Source organism: Lepidochelys kempii, chromosome 14 (genome assembly GCF_965140265.1).
Source record: "Lepidochelys kempii isolate rLepKem1 chromosome 14, rLepKem1.hap2, whole genome shotgun sequence".
NCBI lineage: Eukaryota > Metazoa > Chordata > Testudines > Cheloniidae > Lepidochelys > Lepidochelys kempii.
This window is the reverse complement of record NC_133269.1, coordinates 40,456,101-40,470,334: the sequence shown is the minus strand read 5'-3', so window position 1 is coordinate 40,470,334 and position 14,234 is coordinate 40,456,101. Positions and strand designations below refer to the sequence as shown.

At 52.5% G+C, this 14,234-nt stretch overlaps 1 long non-coding RNA gene across 1 annotated transcript; it reads right to left on the bottom strand.

The window, feature by feature from the left end:
* Positions 1-226: 226 nt before the first annotated feature.
* On the bottom strand, positions 227-1,374 carry LOC140897944 (uncharacterized). The gene is made up of 3 exons (XR_012154891.1): positions 1,301-1,374; positions 738-817; positions 227-298 (listed from the first exon to the last, which is right to left on the bottom strand). It is a non-coding gene; the product is annotated as an uncharacterized lncRNA (long non-coding RNA).
* Between the last annotated feature and the right edge of the window lie 12,860 nt (positions 1,375-14,234).

Sequence of the window (14,234 nt, the reverse complement as noted above, 5' to 3'; positions counted from 1 at the left end):
GGAAGAAAGAAAGAAAGAAAGAAAGAAATCCCCCAGAGAGGGGTAATCTCTTCCCTGCTGGAGGGAAGGATCCAACCCTGCAGCTTGTTCCATCTCCGCTACCCCACCCCGAAATCTGGAGCTCCAGCGAATCAAGGGAGCAGGACCAAGGAGCACTCTGGAAGAGGAGGAGGATGGAGGAGGAGGATGTACCTGGATGTCGGTGGTGTCCTTCTCCGTGCCCAGGGTGAAGACGGAGTGAAGGGCAGCTCGCAAGAGGTGGGTCTCTAGGGCTGGCTCCAGGGCAGGTTTCATGGTGCTGGCAAGAGAGAGGAGCTGGTATTAGACTGTGCAGTATGGGGGTGGGACTGTGGCCAACACAGACACCAACCCACAGGGATAGAGGCACAGGCTGGCGAGAATGGAAACTGAGGCACTGAGCTCGGGAATGACAAGGCCAAGGCTTCCCAGACAGACAGTGGCAGGACAGGAGTAGCTCCTGTTCCCTGGAGCCTGCGGCCGCTCCTGTATCTGAGCCCAGGAGTGAGCCCCTCCCCAAGGCCCCTGTCATGTTATGGGAGTGAAAAGAAGAGCCCTGCCAGGAGGGAGTGACCCTTCCCTCCCCACCATCTCTGCCAGAGGCGCCACTCTTGGGAGGTGACCTGGGCGGGACAGTGACGGTGACTCCCAGCCTTGGGCCTGAGCAGCACTGGGGTGAGGGGAGCCGGTGGGGTGGGGGGGTGGGGCTGTCTCAGTACCAGAGGTAGCCCACTGCAGCCAGGGAGTGGGCGAGGACGGCGCTGGGTGACGAGTCGTCGGGAAGCTCCTCGATGAGCTCCTGTGAGACGCGAAGGAGACAAAGGAGCGTGTGAGATTCAGGCCCGACTGACACCTCCCAGTGGGGAGATGACACAGCCAGTGCCCCACATGGCCAGCAGGATCCCCCACCACCTCCCGCTCCCCCGATTCCTTCCTGCCCATCCAACTTGTCCCCCTTCCCGGATTCCTGCCCAGCTCACTCCCAATCCCCTTCTCTCCTCCTCCCTGTCAAAACTGCCCCCATTCAGCCCCATCCCGACGACCGAGCTGGGACCATGGGATTCCTTGTCCCCCACTCTCAGCTGCCATCCAGCCCCACAATTCCCCCCCTGCCCACTTCCCACCAATCTCAGAATTTCTCCCAAGTCTTCAGCCCCAGCAATCCCTGCCCTCTGCTGCCCCCTCCAACACCACCCAGCCCCCACCCATTAGCCTGGCCCTACCCCTGCCAATCCCATGTCTCCCTCCTCCCTCCAGCTGCCGTATGGCGTGTCTCACTCACCACGATCCTCTTCACCACAGCCGCCTTGCAGCAGCGCGGCTCCAGCGTGTCCTCCCCTCTCTCCCGTGCAGCCAGACATGCGGGGTAGACGGCCTGAAGGAACAGGAGCTGCTGCTCCTCATCCTGGACCCACCGGGAGTGGGGGATAGCGAGAGAGAACCTGTTAGCGAGGGACCTTCCTGCCCCACCCACACCAGCTCCAGGGCTCAGGCCTCAATGGGGGATTGTGGGGACCCGCCTATTCTCCAAATCCCCCCCCACTCCTACACAAGCAGGATCAGGAACCGGGACAGTGCCCGTGGGGGGAGACGACCTCGGCTGTTGTGGGACAAACACCCCCATCTTGGGGGTCCCACATCATGGATGTAAAAGGGCCCCATTAGGGTGGTGGATCAGGAAGGGCAAGACCTTCGGCAGGGGGTGGGGATGCTGGGAAGGGACAGGGCCATCTTGGTTCCAGCCCAGGTGGGGAACATTTGTACCTTATCTCTGCACTGGAGCTGCTCTCGGATGACCTTGAGAGCAGCTTCATCTTTGGCCACGTCCACCCCTTCCTCCTGCTCCGAATCCAGGGGGGTCCCTGCACCAGGGAGAGAAGGACAGGGGCGTGGTGGGCAGAGCAGGATTCCAGACCCCCCTTCCCAACTCAGGCACCCAGGGCAGATGGGGCCCCAGACCTCCCTCTCATGGATGCCTTCAGCCCCCAACAGCTGCCGAAGCCCAGAGCTTCCGTGTCCCCGCTGTCCGTGGGGTTCGTGGGGCTCAGGCCAGACACCTGGGCTGGGGACCCCCCCCCGGATCCCTGGGAGAGCGTCTGGGCCCAGGGTGTTCACATCCCGTCCTCAGCCCTCCCGGAGCCCAGCCTGGCTCCTCACCTGGCACAAAGCAGTGGCCTCCATCGGCCTGGCTGCTGCCAGAGGCCCAGGTGCTGCCGCGGTCCCAGGCTGAGCTGCCGGTGCTGGGACAGGGACCTTCCACCTCCTGGCCGGCGGGGGCTGGAAGGTCCTCAGAGACCGGGCAGGGCGAGGCCTCCTGATGGGAAGGAGGGCTGGGCTCCTGGGGCCGCTGCTGCCCACACAACCAGCCGCAGAGCCACCCTGCCCGGCGCCCCTCCTGGGCTGGGTCCTGTCTGCCAAACCGCAGCCTGGGCCAGCTCCACCGGGGCCTGGTCGGGGCCGCTCCCAGCTCGGCGCCTGCGCGGGGAGCCGGGGTCCTTTTCCAGAAGGCCGGGCACTTCCGCCGTCTGGCCTGGACGGGACCTGCTTCCCCGCCAGCGGGGACGCAGGGCTTGCTCTGCCCCTCGGGAAGGCGGCAGCTGCTTCCCTCAGGCTCTGGAGTCACCTGCAGAGCCTTCCTCCGCAACATCCGCAGGAGCCTGGCCATCCTGGAACCGAGCGGGGAGCAGGGGTGAGTCTGGGCTCAAGGCAGCCTTTCACTCCTGGCCCTTTTCCGGCCCTCCTCCTCCCTGCTCCAACCACAGCCGCCCCCTCTGCCCCCACAGGAGTTCAGGGAGTGCCATCTACACACGGGCAGGAGTTCGTTGCATGATCCGCTCCCAACGTTCCCCCTCGTAATCCCTGCTGCTGCAATATCCAGGAAGTCTCATCCTTTTCCAGCAATGGGGTCAGTCCCAAAGACCATCGGTTACTCTGGACAAGCAGCCCCCTCCTCTTATCCCAGGCCACTCTCCCACCCAGGCTAGAGAAGGAACAGAAGCCAGGAGTCCCGACTTCTCCTGGGAAACCATTCCCCACGTCAAAGTCACAAAGACCCTAGGCACAGGAAGACCAGGGCCCTCCTCGTTCCCCATTGATTTCCATGCTCAGCAGCTCACAGGCTCTGGCCCAGCTCAGAGACTCTCAGCCTGGGGAACAGTGTCCCACAAGGGAAGGGCTGGGAGCCCCATTGCTGGAACCTTTCCAAACACACTGGGGACGGCTCTGGAGAAGCTCCTGCCCGGTCTAAGAGTGAGGGGCTCTTGGGGGCTGTTTGCAAATGAAATCCCCCTTGGGAGATATCCTCTCCCCCTCTTTCTGCCTCTCCCCACAGACAGGGGAAGCCACCGAGGAACCCGAATGCCACTCACTTGCTCTCACTGATGGTCCGATGGATGGCGGATGTTCAGGGTCAGCAGACGTCCCTCACCCTCCTCCTCACTCCCCAAGCCCAAGGCAGGCTGGAGAGGGTGGTGACCTCAGGAGTTACCCTGCCCAGCCAGCAGGCAGGGTGATGACACGAGGGCGATCGACTGACTGTGAAAACAAGTGTCTGTCTTATTGCCAAGGGAGGAAGAAACTCAGCCAGCAGAAGGGGGGTGCAGAACACGGCCCTAGGGCGGAGGTGACAGCACCTGCAGGATCCTGACATCCCAGCACTTCCAGAGCCCAGGAAATAAGGTGTGAACATTTTCATGGAAACCGTTTTCTGTCAGAAAATCCATTCAGACAAAACCACTTTGTTTCTTGAAATCATAACAAGTAGGATGAAAATTCTTTGCAAAAATATTTGTTTGCAAAACAAGAGCATCTCCTGTTTGTCAGAGCGCATTAAACTGTCTCGTCGTACACAAAGGGGAGACACTATGATCTAGAACATTAGATGAGATGCTTCAGGCTGAGCTAAGTAGTTGCTGCTCTTCACAATTTCAAAATAATAAAATGCAAATGAAATCGAATATTTGGTCATAATCTGCTTTGGCTCAGTGTGATCGGACACCCCCTAGTCTGCACTGCTCCGAGTGACACTCTTCAGTGGATCCCCATCACCCACCCATGGCGAGGTAGATGGGAGAGGATTGTTATTCCTCCTTGACAGAAGGAGAAACGAAGGCTGAGAAAGGTGCAGGGACTTGTCTTTGCTGATGCAGTTGCTCCCAAATGAGCTACAGACTAACAATTGTTCATAGTAATTATTCAGCAAGTATTTCAGAAGAATTGGAATGTTCGAGAGGATCATGAACTGCTCTGAGACAATGAATGGAGAGCAGCATCCACATTGGTCAAACATCTAACTGGTTGTGACTTATTTGCTTGGTCATAAAAGAGAACAAGAAAGACCAGAGTTTCCTCCCTGTCAATAGCCCCCTCCTCAGCCAATCAAGGTTGAGACTTTGAGGGGTGGGGGGCTAAAGGGTCTCACCAAATAGCCCAAAGAATGGCCCTGGTCACCACCGAGGGGATCACTCTCGGAGCACTAGTCCAGTCTCACCTCTCTGTGAGGGCCTCCCACAATCCCCACCCCCGCTCCAGACACACAGCTCCTGGTGGTGGGAGGAGAGCAGAGGAAGAGGACAAAGGAAGCAAGAAGAGAAAGGTAGGAGGGACAGAGCAAAAGGGAAAACAAAAAGGAGAAACCCCAATGTCCCCAGTGATTCTAAGGGACAAAGTCCTAGGTCGGAAATAAAATGCTGCCCCCACAATCTAGTGTTTTCCTTTCCTAAAAATCAGCCGGCACCTGATGGATCAGACTGAACAGGTTCCAAACGTCTCCGAGGCTCTTACCTTCTCTAGAGGGATGTCTGTTTTCGAGCAAAACCAGGAAAAGAAAAGGAGAAAACTCCAAAGAGGGTCCTCCTTGCGCTCACGTACGTGCAAGTGAATGCTCTCTCAGTCCTCCAGGAGAGACCTCGAGAAGGAGACGTGCTGAAGCAAAGCCACAGGGATCTCCGAGGTGGCCCGTGTCCTGCCCCCCTGTCCTGCCTGGCTGATGTCAAGATCTCTCTGTGAGGTCATCGCCTCCCCACCACCTTTGTCCAATCGGCTGAGGTCCTGCCAAAGGCCCTTGTGATGTCACTGCCACACCCACCCCTCCCCTGCAGTGCTGATGTCCTGCCCCTGTCCAGCCACACCGGATGTTTGAGCTGCTTCCCCTGGGTCACCCCACGCAATGAGCGTTCATTGTGGGCTCAAGCCGAACACAGTAAAACATCAGAGGCTTCTCCCCATGCAAAGCTCAGTTTTTCATAAATTAGCAGACTTTATGGACAGAAGAGACAATTAGAGTATGTCATCAGACCCCCTGCAAATCACATGCCTTCTGTAGAGAATAGTAGCTAGTTTTTGACTACACACGTTCCAGAAAGCCATCTCGTCTTCATTAGAAGACATCAAGAGGTGGGGAATTCCACCACTTCCCTTTCTAGTTTGTTCCTTTGGTGATTCATTCTCAGTGTTGAATATGTATGCCCTCTTTCTCATATGAATTGGTCTTTTTTGAGTTTCCAGCCACTGCGTCTTGTTATGCTTTTCTCTGCTAGATTAATGAGCCCTTTAATACCCGATAGTTTCTCTTCAGGAAGTCACTTCAACACTTCAAATGACGTCACCTCCCGATCTTTTTTATCACCTAAACAGGCTGAGCTCTTTTTTGCTACTTTAGCAAAGCTTTTGACACGGTCTCCCATAGTATTCTTGTCAGCAAGTTAAGGAAGTATGGGCTGGATGAATGCACTATAAGGTGGGTAGAAAGCTGGCTAGATTGTCGGGCTCAACGGGTAGTGATCAATGGCTCCATGTCTAGTTGGCAGCCGGTATCAAGTGGAGTGCCCCAAGGGTCGGTCCTGGGGCCGGTTTTATTCAATATCTTCATAAATGATCTGGAGGATGGTGTGGATTGCACTCTCAGCAAATTTGCGGATGATACTAAACTGGGAGGAGTGGTAGATACGCTGGAGGGGAGGGATAGGATACAGAAGGACCTAGACCAATTGGAAGATTGGGCCAAAAGGAATCTGATGAGGTTCAATAAGGATAAGTGCAGGGTCCTGCACTTAAGACGGAAGAACCCAATGCACAGCTACAGACTAGGGACCGAATGGCTAGGCAGCAGTTCTGCGGAAAAGGACCTAGGGGTGACAGTGGACGAGAAGCTGGATATGAGTCAGCAGTGTGCCCTTGTTGCCAAGAAGGCCAATGGCATTTTGGGATGTATAAGTAGGGGCATAGCGAGCAGATCGAGGGACGTGATCGTTCCCCTCTATTCGACATTGGTGAGGCCTCATCTGGAGTACTGTGTCCAGTTTTGGGCCCCACACTTCAAGAAGGATGTGGATAAATTGGAGAGAGTCCAGCGAAGGGCGACAAAAATGATTAGGGGACTGGAACACATGAGTTATGAGGAGAGGCTGAGGGAGCTGGGATTGTTTAGCCTGCAGAAGAGAAGAATGAGGGGGGATTTGATAGCTGCTTTCAACTACCTGAAAGGGGGTTCCAAAGAGGATGGCTCTAGACTGTTCTCAATGGTAGCAGATGACAGAACGAGGAGTAATGGTCTCAAGTTGCAGTGGGGGAGGTTTAGATTGGATATTAGGAAAAACTTTTTCACTAAGAGAGTGGTGAAACACTGGAATGCGTTACCTAGGGAGGTGGTAGAATCTCCTTCCTTAGAGGTTTTTAAGGTCAGGCTTGACAAAGCCCTGGCTGGGATGATTTAACTGGGAATTGGTCCTGCTTTGAGCAGGGGATTGGACTAGATGACCTTCTGGGGTCCCTTCCAACCCTGATATTCTATGATTCTATGATTCTATGAATAGCTCACTCGCAGGCATTTTTCTCCAGCCCTCAAAATGTTTCATTGCTTTTTGCTGCCCCATCTCCAATATTTCCAAATCTTTTTTCAAAGGTGGACGCCAAAACTGGATGCAGGATTCCATGATCAGTCTTCCTCATGGTGTGTCACCTCCCTCTGCTCCTCACTGCTCTTTTCATACATCTAATGATGGCTTTAGCCCTGTTCACCACAGCATCACCCTGGGTGCTCATGTTGAATGGCTTGCCGAGCATGGCCCCAAAATCCTCTTCACAGTCAGTGCTTTCCTGGATACACTGCCCCATTCTGTAGGTGTGGCCTGCATGCTTTGTTGCTAGCAATAGGACCCTTCCTTTGGTTCTTTTCCAACTGGTTTTCTTTGAATGGGTCCAGCTTCTCAAGGGATCCGATTGCTCTGTGTCACTGCCCTCTCCTCATCATTAATTACCACTCTGCTACTATTTTATCACCCACCAATGTTAGCAGCAGTGATTTTTATTTGGGTTGCAGTTCATTGATATTTATTTTCAAGTATTAGTCCTTGAGAGCCTCTTCATATCCCTAGTGCCCAGAACCTGCTCCTCACAGCACAGCGAGAAAAGGCCGCCCAGCCCAGCTGTGCCCTAGGGGCTAAGCACAGAATTAACTTCGGAGCTTGTGCCATCCATAGCTTCTGAACAACATGTGGGGGTCATCAGCTTAGAAATACACTCTAGACCGGGAGCGTAGACAGGCCCCAAATGTATCCAAGTGTCCCGCCTTGAAAAAGAGGAGAGAAGAAAACATAACCCTGAGTAGCGTTATTTTATAGTCGTGGAAACAGGCACAGAGAAGCAAAGAGATTCGCTCATGGTCAGAAAGCCAGGAATACAAAACGGCAGATCTGCTGATAGTCAGTCCCGGGCCCTAGCCGTGTTTGTCCTGGCCTCTCTGCTTCAGCTCCAGTGACAACCCAAGTCGAGGTTTTCTTCTTTTCCGTGTCCTTTAACTTCACGTCACTGCAGAAGAAAGATTGTTTCTGAGCAGCTGGCTCTAATGCGTGGAGATGTCTTTCCAGAAGACATGCTCTGGCTCAGTCCCATGTCGTAGGTTTTCTGGAGGAAGCGCTCGGTGACGTTCTAGGGCCTGTGTTACAGAGAAGATGGACAGAATGGTCCTTTCTGACCTTCATTTTTTTCTTTCGCTCGGAGGATAACGCTGGACATTTTCTCTCATTCACTTTCCTTTGGAATAATTTCAATCCAGTCCAAAGGATTTCCTCTTCTGTTGCATCTTCAGCACCTTTCCTAGCAAACAGTTACTGTTCGAGCCCAGGTTTCCAGTTTCAGGCTGTCCCAGGGTGAGATGGCCATGAAAGGGGTAGTAGCTGAACTGAACCTCTCCCCAGGTGAAGGGAATAAGTGCAGGGGTCACGTGAGAAGGAGCAGCATGTAACTAGGATCCAGGCCCGTTGGGCGATATCAGAACAGCCTGTGCTCAGCCAGGAGAGAGACCCGCAATGGGAGCAGGCCTGGGAGGGGCTTGGATAGTCCTTTCAAGGCAGTTTGGGTACACAGTACGGGATGGAACAGCCAAGCTGCTAGGGTTGGGAGCTGGGCCTCCTGGCAGTGTCCAGGAACGAAAGCACAGCATCTGCCAGGAAGGGAGTCCCCACAGAGGGACACCGTAATCTCCCAGGGAGGGAAAAGGCTCTGACTGCCATTTCTTAACCTCATGGGGTGTTCTCCTGCTCTGCCAACCCCACCCGTATTTCAGCATCTCCAGGTGCCTGAAGGAGCAGGAACCAGAAGCCATCCTGCAGCTGGGACAGAGATGGAGGTTGATGACCTACCAGCCCATGGAGACCACGGGGCAGGACAGCCCTCACGACAGGGGAATGCAGCTCCAGATCTGGGAGCAGCTTCCCTTTGCTGGCACAAGACCTTGCAGGTTGTGGGGGGTGAGACAGGCACTAACTTTTGGTAACCCTCCGTGGGATCAGAGGGTAATGGTTTGTAGAAAGTGGTGTTGGAGAGCTTTACAAAAACTAGGCAAGCCATGTACAACACACACTTTGCTTCTCTACAAAAGAAAAAGGACACTAAACGATCTAAACTACTACATGCCACAAGGGGCCACAACAGTGGTTCCTTGAACCCACCCGGCAATATTGTTAAACTATCCAACTATAGTCTTAGCCCAGCAGAAGAATCTGTCCTAACTCGGGGCCTCTCCTTCTGCCCCCCTCCCACCCCCACAAGCAGGATACAGTTCTGTGGTGACCTAGAATCCTATTTTCGACCTCTCCGACTCAAGGAATATTTCCAACACACCTCTGAACAACATACTAACGCACAGAGAGCTTCCTACCAAGACTACGAAAGGAAGGATTCTGGGTGGACTGCTCCGGAAGGTCGAAACAACAGACTGGACTTTTACATAGAGTGCTTCTGCCGACGTGCACGGGCTGAAATTGTGGAAAAGCAGCATCACTTGCCCCATAACCTCAGCCGTGCAGAACACAACGCCATCCACAGCCTCAGAAACAGCTCAGACATCATAATCAAAAAGGCTGACAAAGGAGGTGCTGTCGTCATCATGAATTGGTCGGAATATGAACAAGAGGCTGCTCGGCAGCTCTCCAACACCACTTTCTACAAGCCATTACCCTCTGATCCCACTGAGAGTTACCAAAAGAAACTACAGCATCTGCTCAGGAAACTCCCTGAAAAAGCACAAGAACAAATCTGCACAGACACACCCCTAGAGCCCCAACCAGGGGTCTTCTATCTGCTACCCAAGATCCATAAACCTGGAAATCCTGGACGCCCCTTCATCTGAGGCATTGGCATCCTGACAGCAGGATTGTCTGGTTATGTAGACTCTCTCCTCAGGCCCCATGCTACCAGCACTCCCAACTATCACTTCAATCTCTCTGTTTCAGAGTAACAGCCGTGTTAGTCTGTATTCGCAAAAAGAAAAGGAGTACTTGTGGCACCTTAGAGACTAACCAATTTATTTGAGCATGAGCTTTCGTGAGCTACAGCTCACTTCATGCTCAAATAAATTGGTTAGTCTCTAAGGTGCCACAAGTACTCCTTTTCTTTTTTCAATCTCTCTGGTCACTCTCCAAGGAACTCCCCACTCCGAGACCCTAGACACTGTGGCCTGTAAATGCAGGTGGGGAATTAATTACTGACCTCGGTGGCGTTCAGACTATGTCCTGAAGCATGGGATTGGGTCAGAGGGACAGCTAGCGCTGGCCACAGTGTCCAGGGTCTCTTGGAGTGGGAAGTTCCTTGGAGAATTGCACTGGGTGGGAGACTCAGCTGTGAAGGGAGGGGGCGGGCAGGAGCATCTCATCAACCCAAGATTGGAATAACTGAAGTAATGTTCCTTTTACACGGAGCCTCAGCTCTTTGGAACCTCTGCAAACGCTTTAGCCACGTGTTTAACTCCATCTGTAGGAGTAGCCTTGGATGGCAGTGGGAGGGCTCAGGTGTGTAAATGTTTGCAGGATGGGTGCTCAGGGCAGTCCCTGACGCCAGGGCAAAGTGGATGTAGAAGTGCCGCTGTCTGGATTTGGGAGCCTGCCTGCACACCGAACTCACTCGGCGCAGGGTGCATGACTGCAAGGCGCTGGGCCGGGGAAAATCAGCCCCGGGTGGTTATTTTGAGGAGAAAACCAGAGCCACTTCTGGGGTCTTTCAGCTTCTAATGCCCTTTCCCCTCTGCAGCTGGATTTCAGCGTACGATAAAATCCCTCTCAATGCCGAGTCAGTGTAATAAATCACTGGACTGGGTGCAGGAATCAGTAGGCGACGTTCTCTGGCCTGGGTTATGCCAGGGCTCAGACTAAATGATTGTTCCCAAGACTTTTAAAAGCTGAGCCCCCTCCTCAAGGCAAAGAAACCAATCGTGCCACTCGCCCGTCAGCAATGTGTTAGCGACCCCACCCCCCATTTTCCTGGTTACATCTTAAAACCCCACCCTTCCCACCACGGCTAGCCCTTCCCCACGCTTCAGGAGACGCTGGAGTAGATGATCCTAACCGTCCCCTCTAACCTTAAGACCTGAGGGACCCCATCCTGGAGCATCTTAAAAATCCCAGTTCCCAGACTCTGGAACAGGGGCTGCTTTGCCGGGCTCACCTTTCTCCCTCCGTCAGGTTGGCCGATGGGGATAATGAGCCTGGAGATCTCATTCCCGCTGCTCTGAGTGCTGCCCATGTGCACAAGACCCAGCTCAGCTCTTCCTGTATCCCAGGAACGTCTTCATCTTCTGGGATCATCATAGGAGCAGTGGGATGATTTAACGGAGTCCCTTAGTCATGGGGCCTTTCTCTCTCTTTTTTTGTTTCAGAGCCAGCGTCCTGGAGTCGTCTCCTGGTGCGTGGAGTGGTGGGGGTGGTGGGGGAGCTAGTCTAACTATACCAATGTGGGTTTTGGAAAGGTAGGGGGAAAGTGTTTGCCTACTCGCGACTCGTCTTCAGGAAGCTGCTGACTCATCCCTCCCCGCAGCCTGGAAGTCCGCAGGATTCACAGGAATTTGAGCTCCCCGCAGTGTGTGACAGGGACGGGGTCCAGGCCCAGGGAACCAGAAACAGGAATCGAGACCCAGCCCTGGAGAATGGGGAAGGAGACCTGCTCATGGAGGACAGACGCTTCTCCCAGGAACCCAGAGGAAGGGATCCATTAGGTGGGGACACGGGTGTGGCCCAGGAAACTGGAGTAGCATTGCCAATCCTCCAGGGTGACCGGGAGTCTGCAGGAATTCAAGATTAATTTTTAATGAAAGATCATGTCATGTGATAAAATCTTCAGGAATCCGTCCAATTAAAATTGGCAACCCTAAAGCGGAGTTTGGGGGAGGGACCCATTAAATGGAGACAGACTTAGGCTGGGGAACCAGCTAGAGGAGCTGATCCCTCTTACGGTGCCCCTCAATGGTGGGGACTAGACTGGGCGAAACTTTTCATCTAAACCAATTTAAGGTGAAAAATGCAGATTCAGCAGTTTGCGAATTCGTATCCGGTCTGCTGAATTGTTCACGTCCAGCCCCTCCCCCCAGTTCTTAACAAGTTAAAGCATTTCGTTTAGACACTTTCCAAAGAAACTATTTTGATTTTTCAGCTTGAAACAATTTTTTGTTTAAAAATGTCCTTCAATTTTATTTTAAAAATTCAAAAAGTTACAACCCTTGAAATGTTCCTGGGTTTTGTTTTATTTTTAAGCTTTTTGGTTCACCAAAAATTTGGAAAAAATTTAGTTTTGTTCAACCTGAAACCAGTTTTTTTCCATCTCTTTTTTTGGAATTGCCAGCGACCAAAAACTTCTGTTTGCCCAGCTCCAGGGGCGGGTGAGGATTTTAGCGGTAATAGTGTGGGTCTCTGAGTCTCCTTGTTGCTCAAAGTTTTCTTACTGTTACAAATGAATTTGGGATGAGGGTAGGATGGGCAAGAGATTCCTAAAAGTGGGGGGGCTGATGGCACCCAAACTGTAGCCCAGCCCCTGTGCCACCGCTTCTCCTCGAGGTCTGGTCCCCTCAAACCGCCCCTTGCCCGGAGGCCCCCCCTCATGCCGCCTTTCTCGTTGAGCTCCCACTTCACGCCGCCCCTTGCCCCCAAAACACTGCCCCCCCTTCCTTCCCCCTCATTCAGTCGCTCACACTTATGGCCAGAAAAAAGTGGTGGGCCCTGGTCTCCCCTGGATGAGAGTGGGAGAGGATGAAGAATTCCTTTCAAATATAAACCCCCCACCCCACCTCACAAAAGCACAATTCGCCAGAAACAGCAAAACATGCACCTAAGCAACCCGGGCCAGTCAGGCTGTGTTGTGTGTGACATTCCCGTCCTGGGGCGGTTTCTGTCTTTGAGAATGCGAACCCTGCAGGCCTGGATGTTTCTCTACGTAATGTGACCTCAGCGCTCCTGATGAGAGCCGTTGTTTTTAAATGTTTCAGGAGCAGACATATCTATCATTCATGGACAGACAGACATTTCTTCATAATTAGAACTGGAAAAAATAGCGGGTCTGGGGGGGGGTCATGAAAATTGACGAAGAAACCACTCCCCCCCCATGTTCTTCAAAGGTATTTGCAAATGTTTTTAATTATCAAATTTTTGTTTAGTTTTGGTGGGAAAAACTCCACGTTCTCTCTCAAGAGGGCAGAGAAATCCAAAATGTTTTTTTGAAAAAGGGAACTTTTTTCAAATGATCAATGTAATCCAAAGTGGCATTTTTAGTTCAAAGGTTGCATTGTGAGTGTAAAACCATTTTGAACCAGCTCTATTACTGTATAACAAGATGAGTTTATTTGTCATGCTGCATTGTTTGGGCCAAGTTCCAAGTGGCATTTCAGTTTTTGCACAGCTCTTCTCTTCTTGCGTCTGCACCTCTCATAAGCTGTGGCCTTAATCTCGGCCCTGGAAACATTTACGTGCATGTTTAACTTTAATGACTGCTGTGAATAATTCCATTTCAATGGGACAACTCTGAGGTCGGGTTTATACTGCGGCCCTATATCAGTGTAACTATGGCTTTTATTTAATTTTCTTTCTTTTATATGTGAAAGTTCTTGAGAGCTGAAAGCAGGTAAAATACATGAACCGGTTTGGACAGTCCAAATTTGTCAGTGCAAAGTGACAGCAGAGATGTGGGATCTGCGAGTTTTCCATAAGTCTCTCAGGGTTACCCAGGATAACTTTGGGGATCTCTGTCTTGCATCGGGAATGTTCCCTGAAAGTGTCCAAACAGCTCAGAGATACAGAACCATTCCCTGGATCGATTCTTACAGCTGTCTTCCGCGGAAAGCAGTCTGGCAAGTGTTCCTGTCAGCTCTTTGCTAAGTTATCTGCCAAAACACTAGATTTTTCAGGTGCCTAAGTAGCCCCTGGAATCATGGTGAAATTATCCTCCCCGCCACCACCAAAATTTGAAATGGTGCCCCTGAGTGCACGGTACCCTACCGTGCTCCCCCAGAGGAGCTGCATTAACAGGCAACTCTGCAAGTTATCTGCATGCCAGAAAAAGAGGGAAAGAGTTCACCACTGCGACCACCTGAGGGATGGGTTGGGCTGAGATCAGCTGGTCAAAGCAGGCAATAGGGACAGAATCTGAGACTTGAAGCTCCTCGAGTGACCTCTGACCTTTCCAGACCTGCCCTTCAATGCCCTTTACAGCCATTGTAAAGTTGAATGTGATAGTAACTAGACCCATTTTAAACCCTTCACCACACAAGACAAAGCCCTTAGGATTCATCATTAATCATTTATTTCTCCTCCCCTGGATTCCTGCAGCCCCCAGCCACCTTGGAGCTTTCCCTCGTCTCTCCCAGGCTGGGCTCACTTGATGGCAGGAGCTCAGCGGAGGGTCCAGCTTTGCTCTTTCGCTTCCTTTCTTCACGTCTTTGGGTGGCTGCATTTGCAACT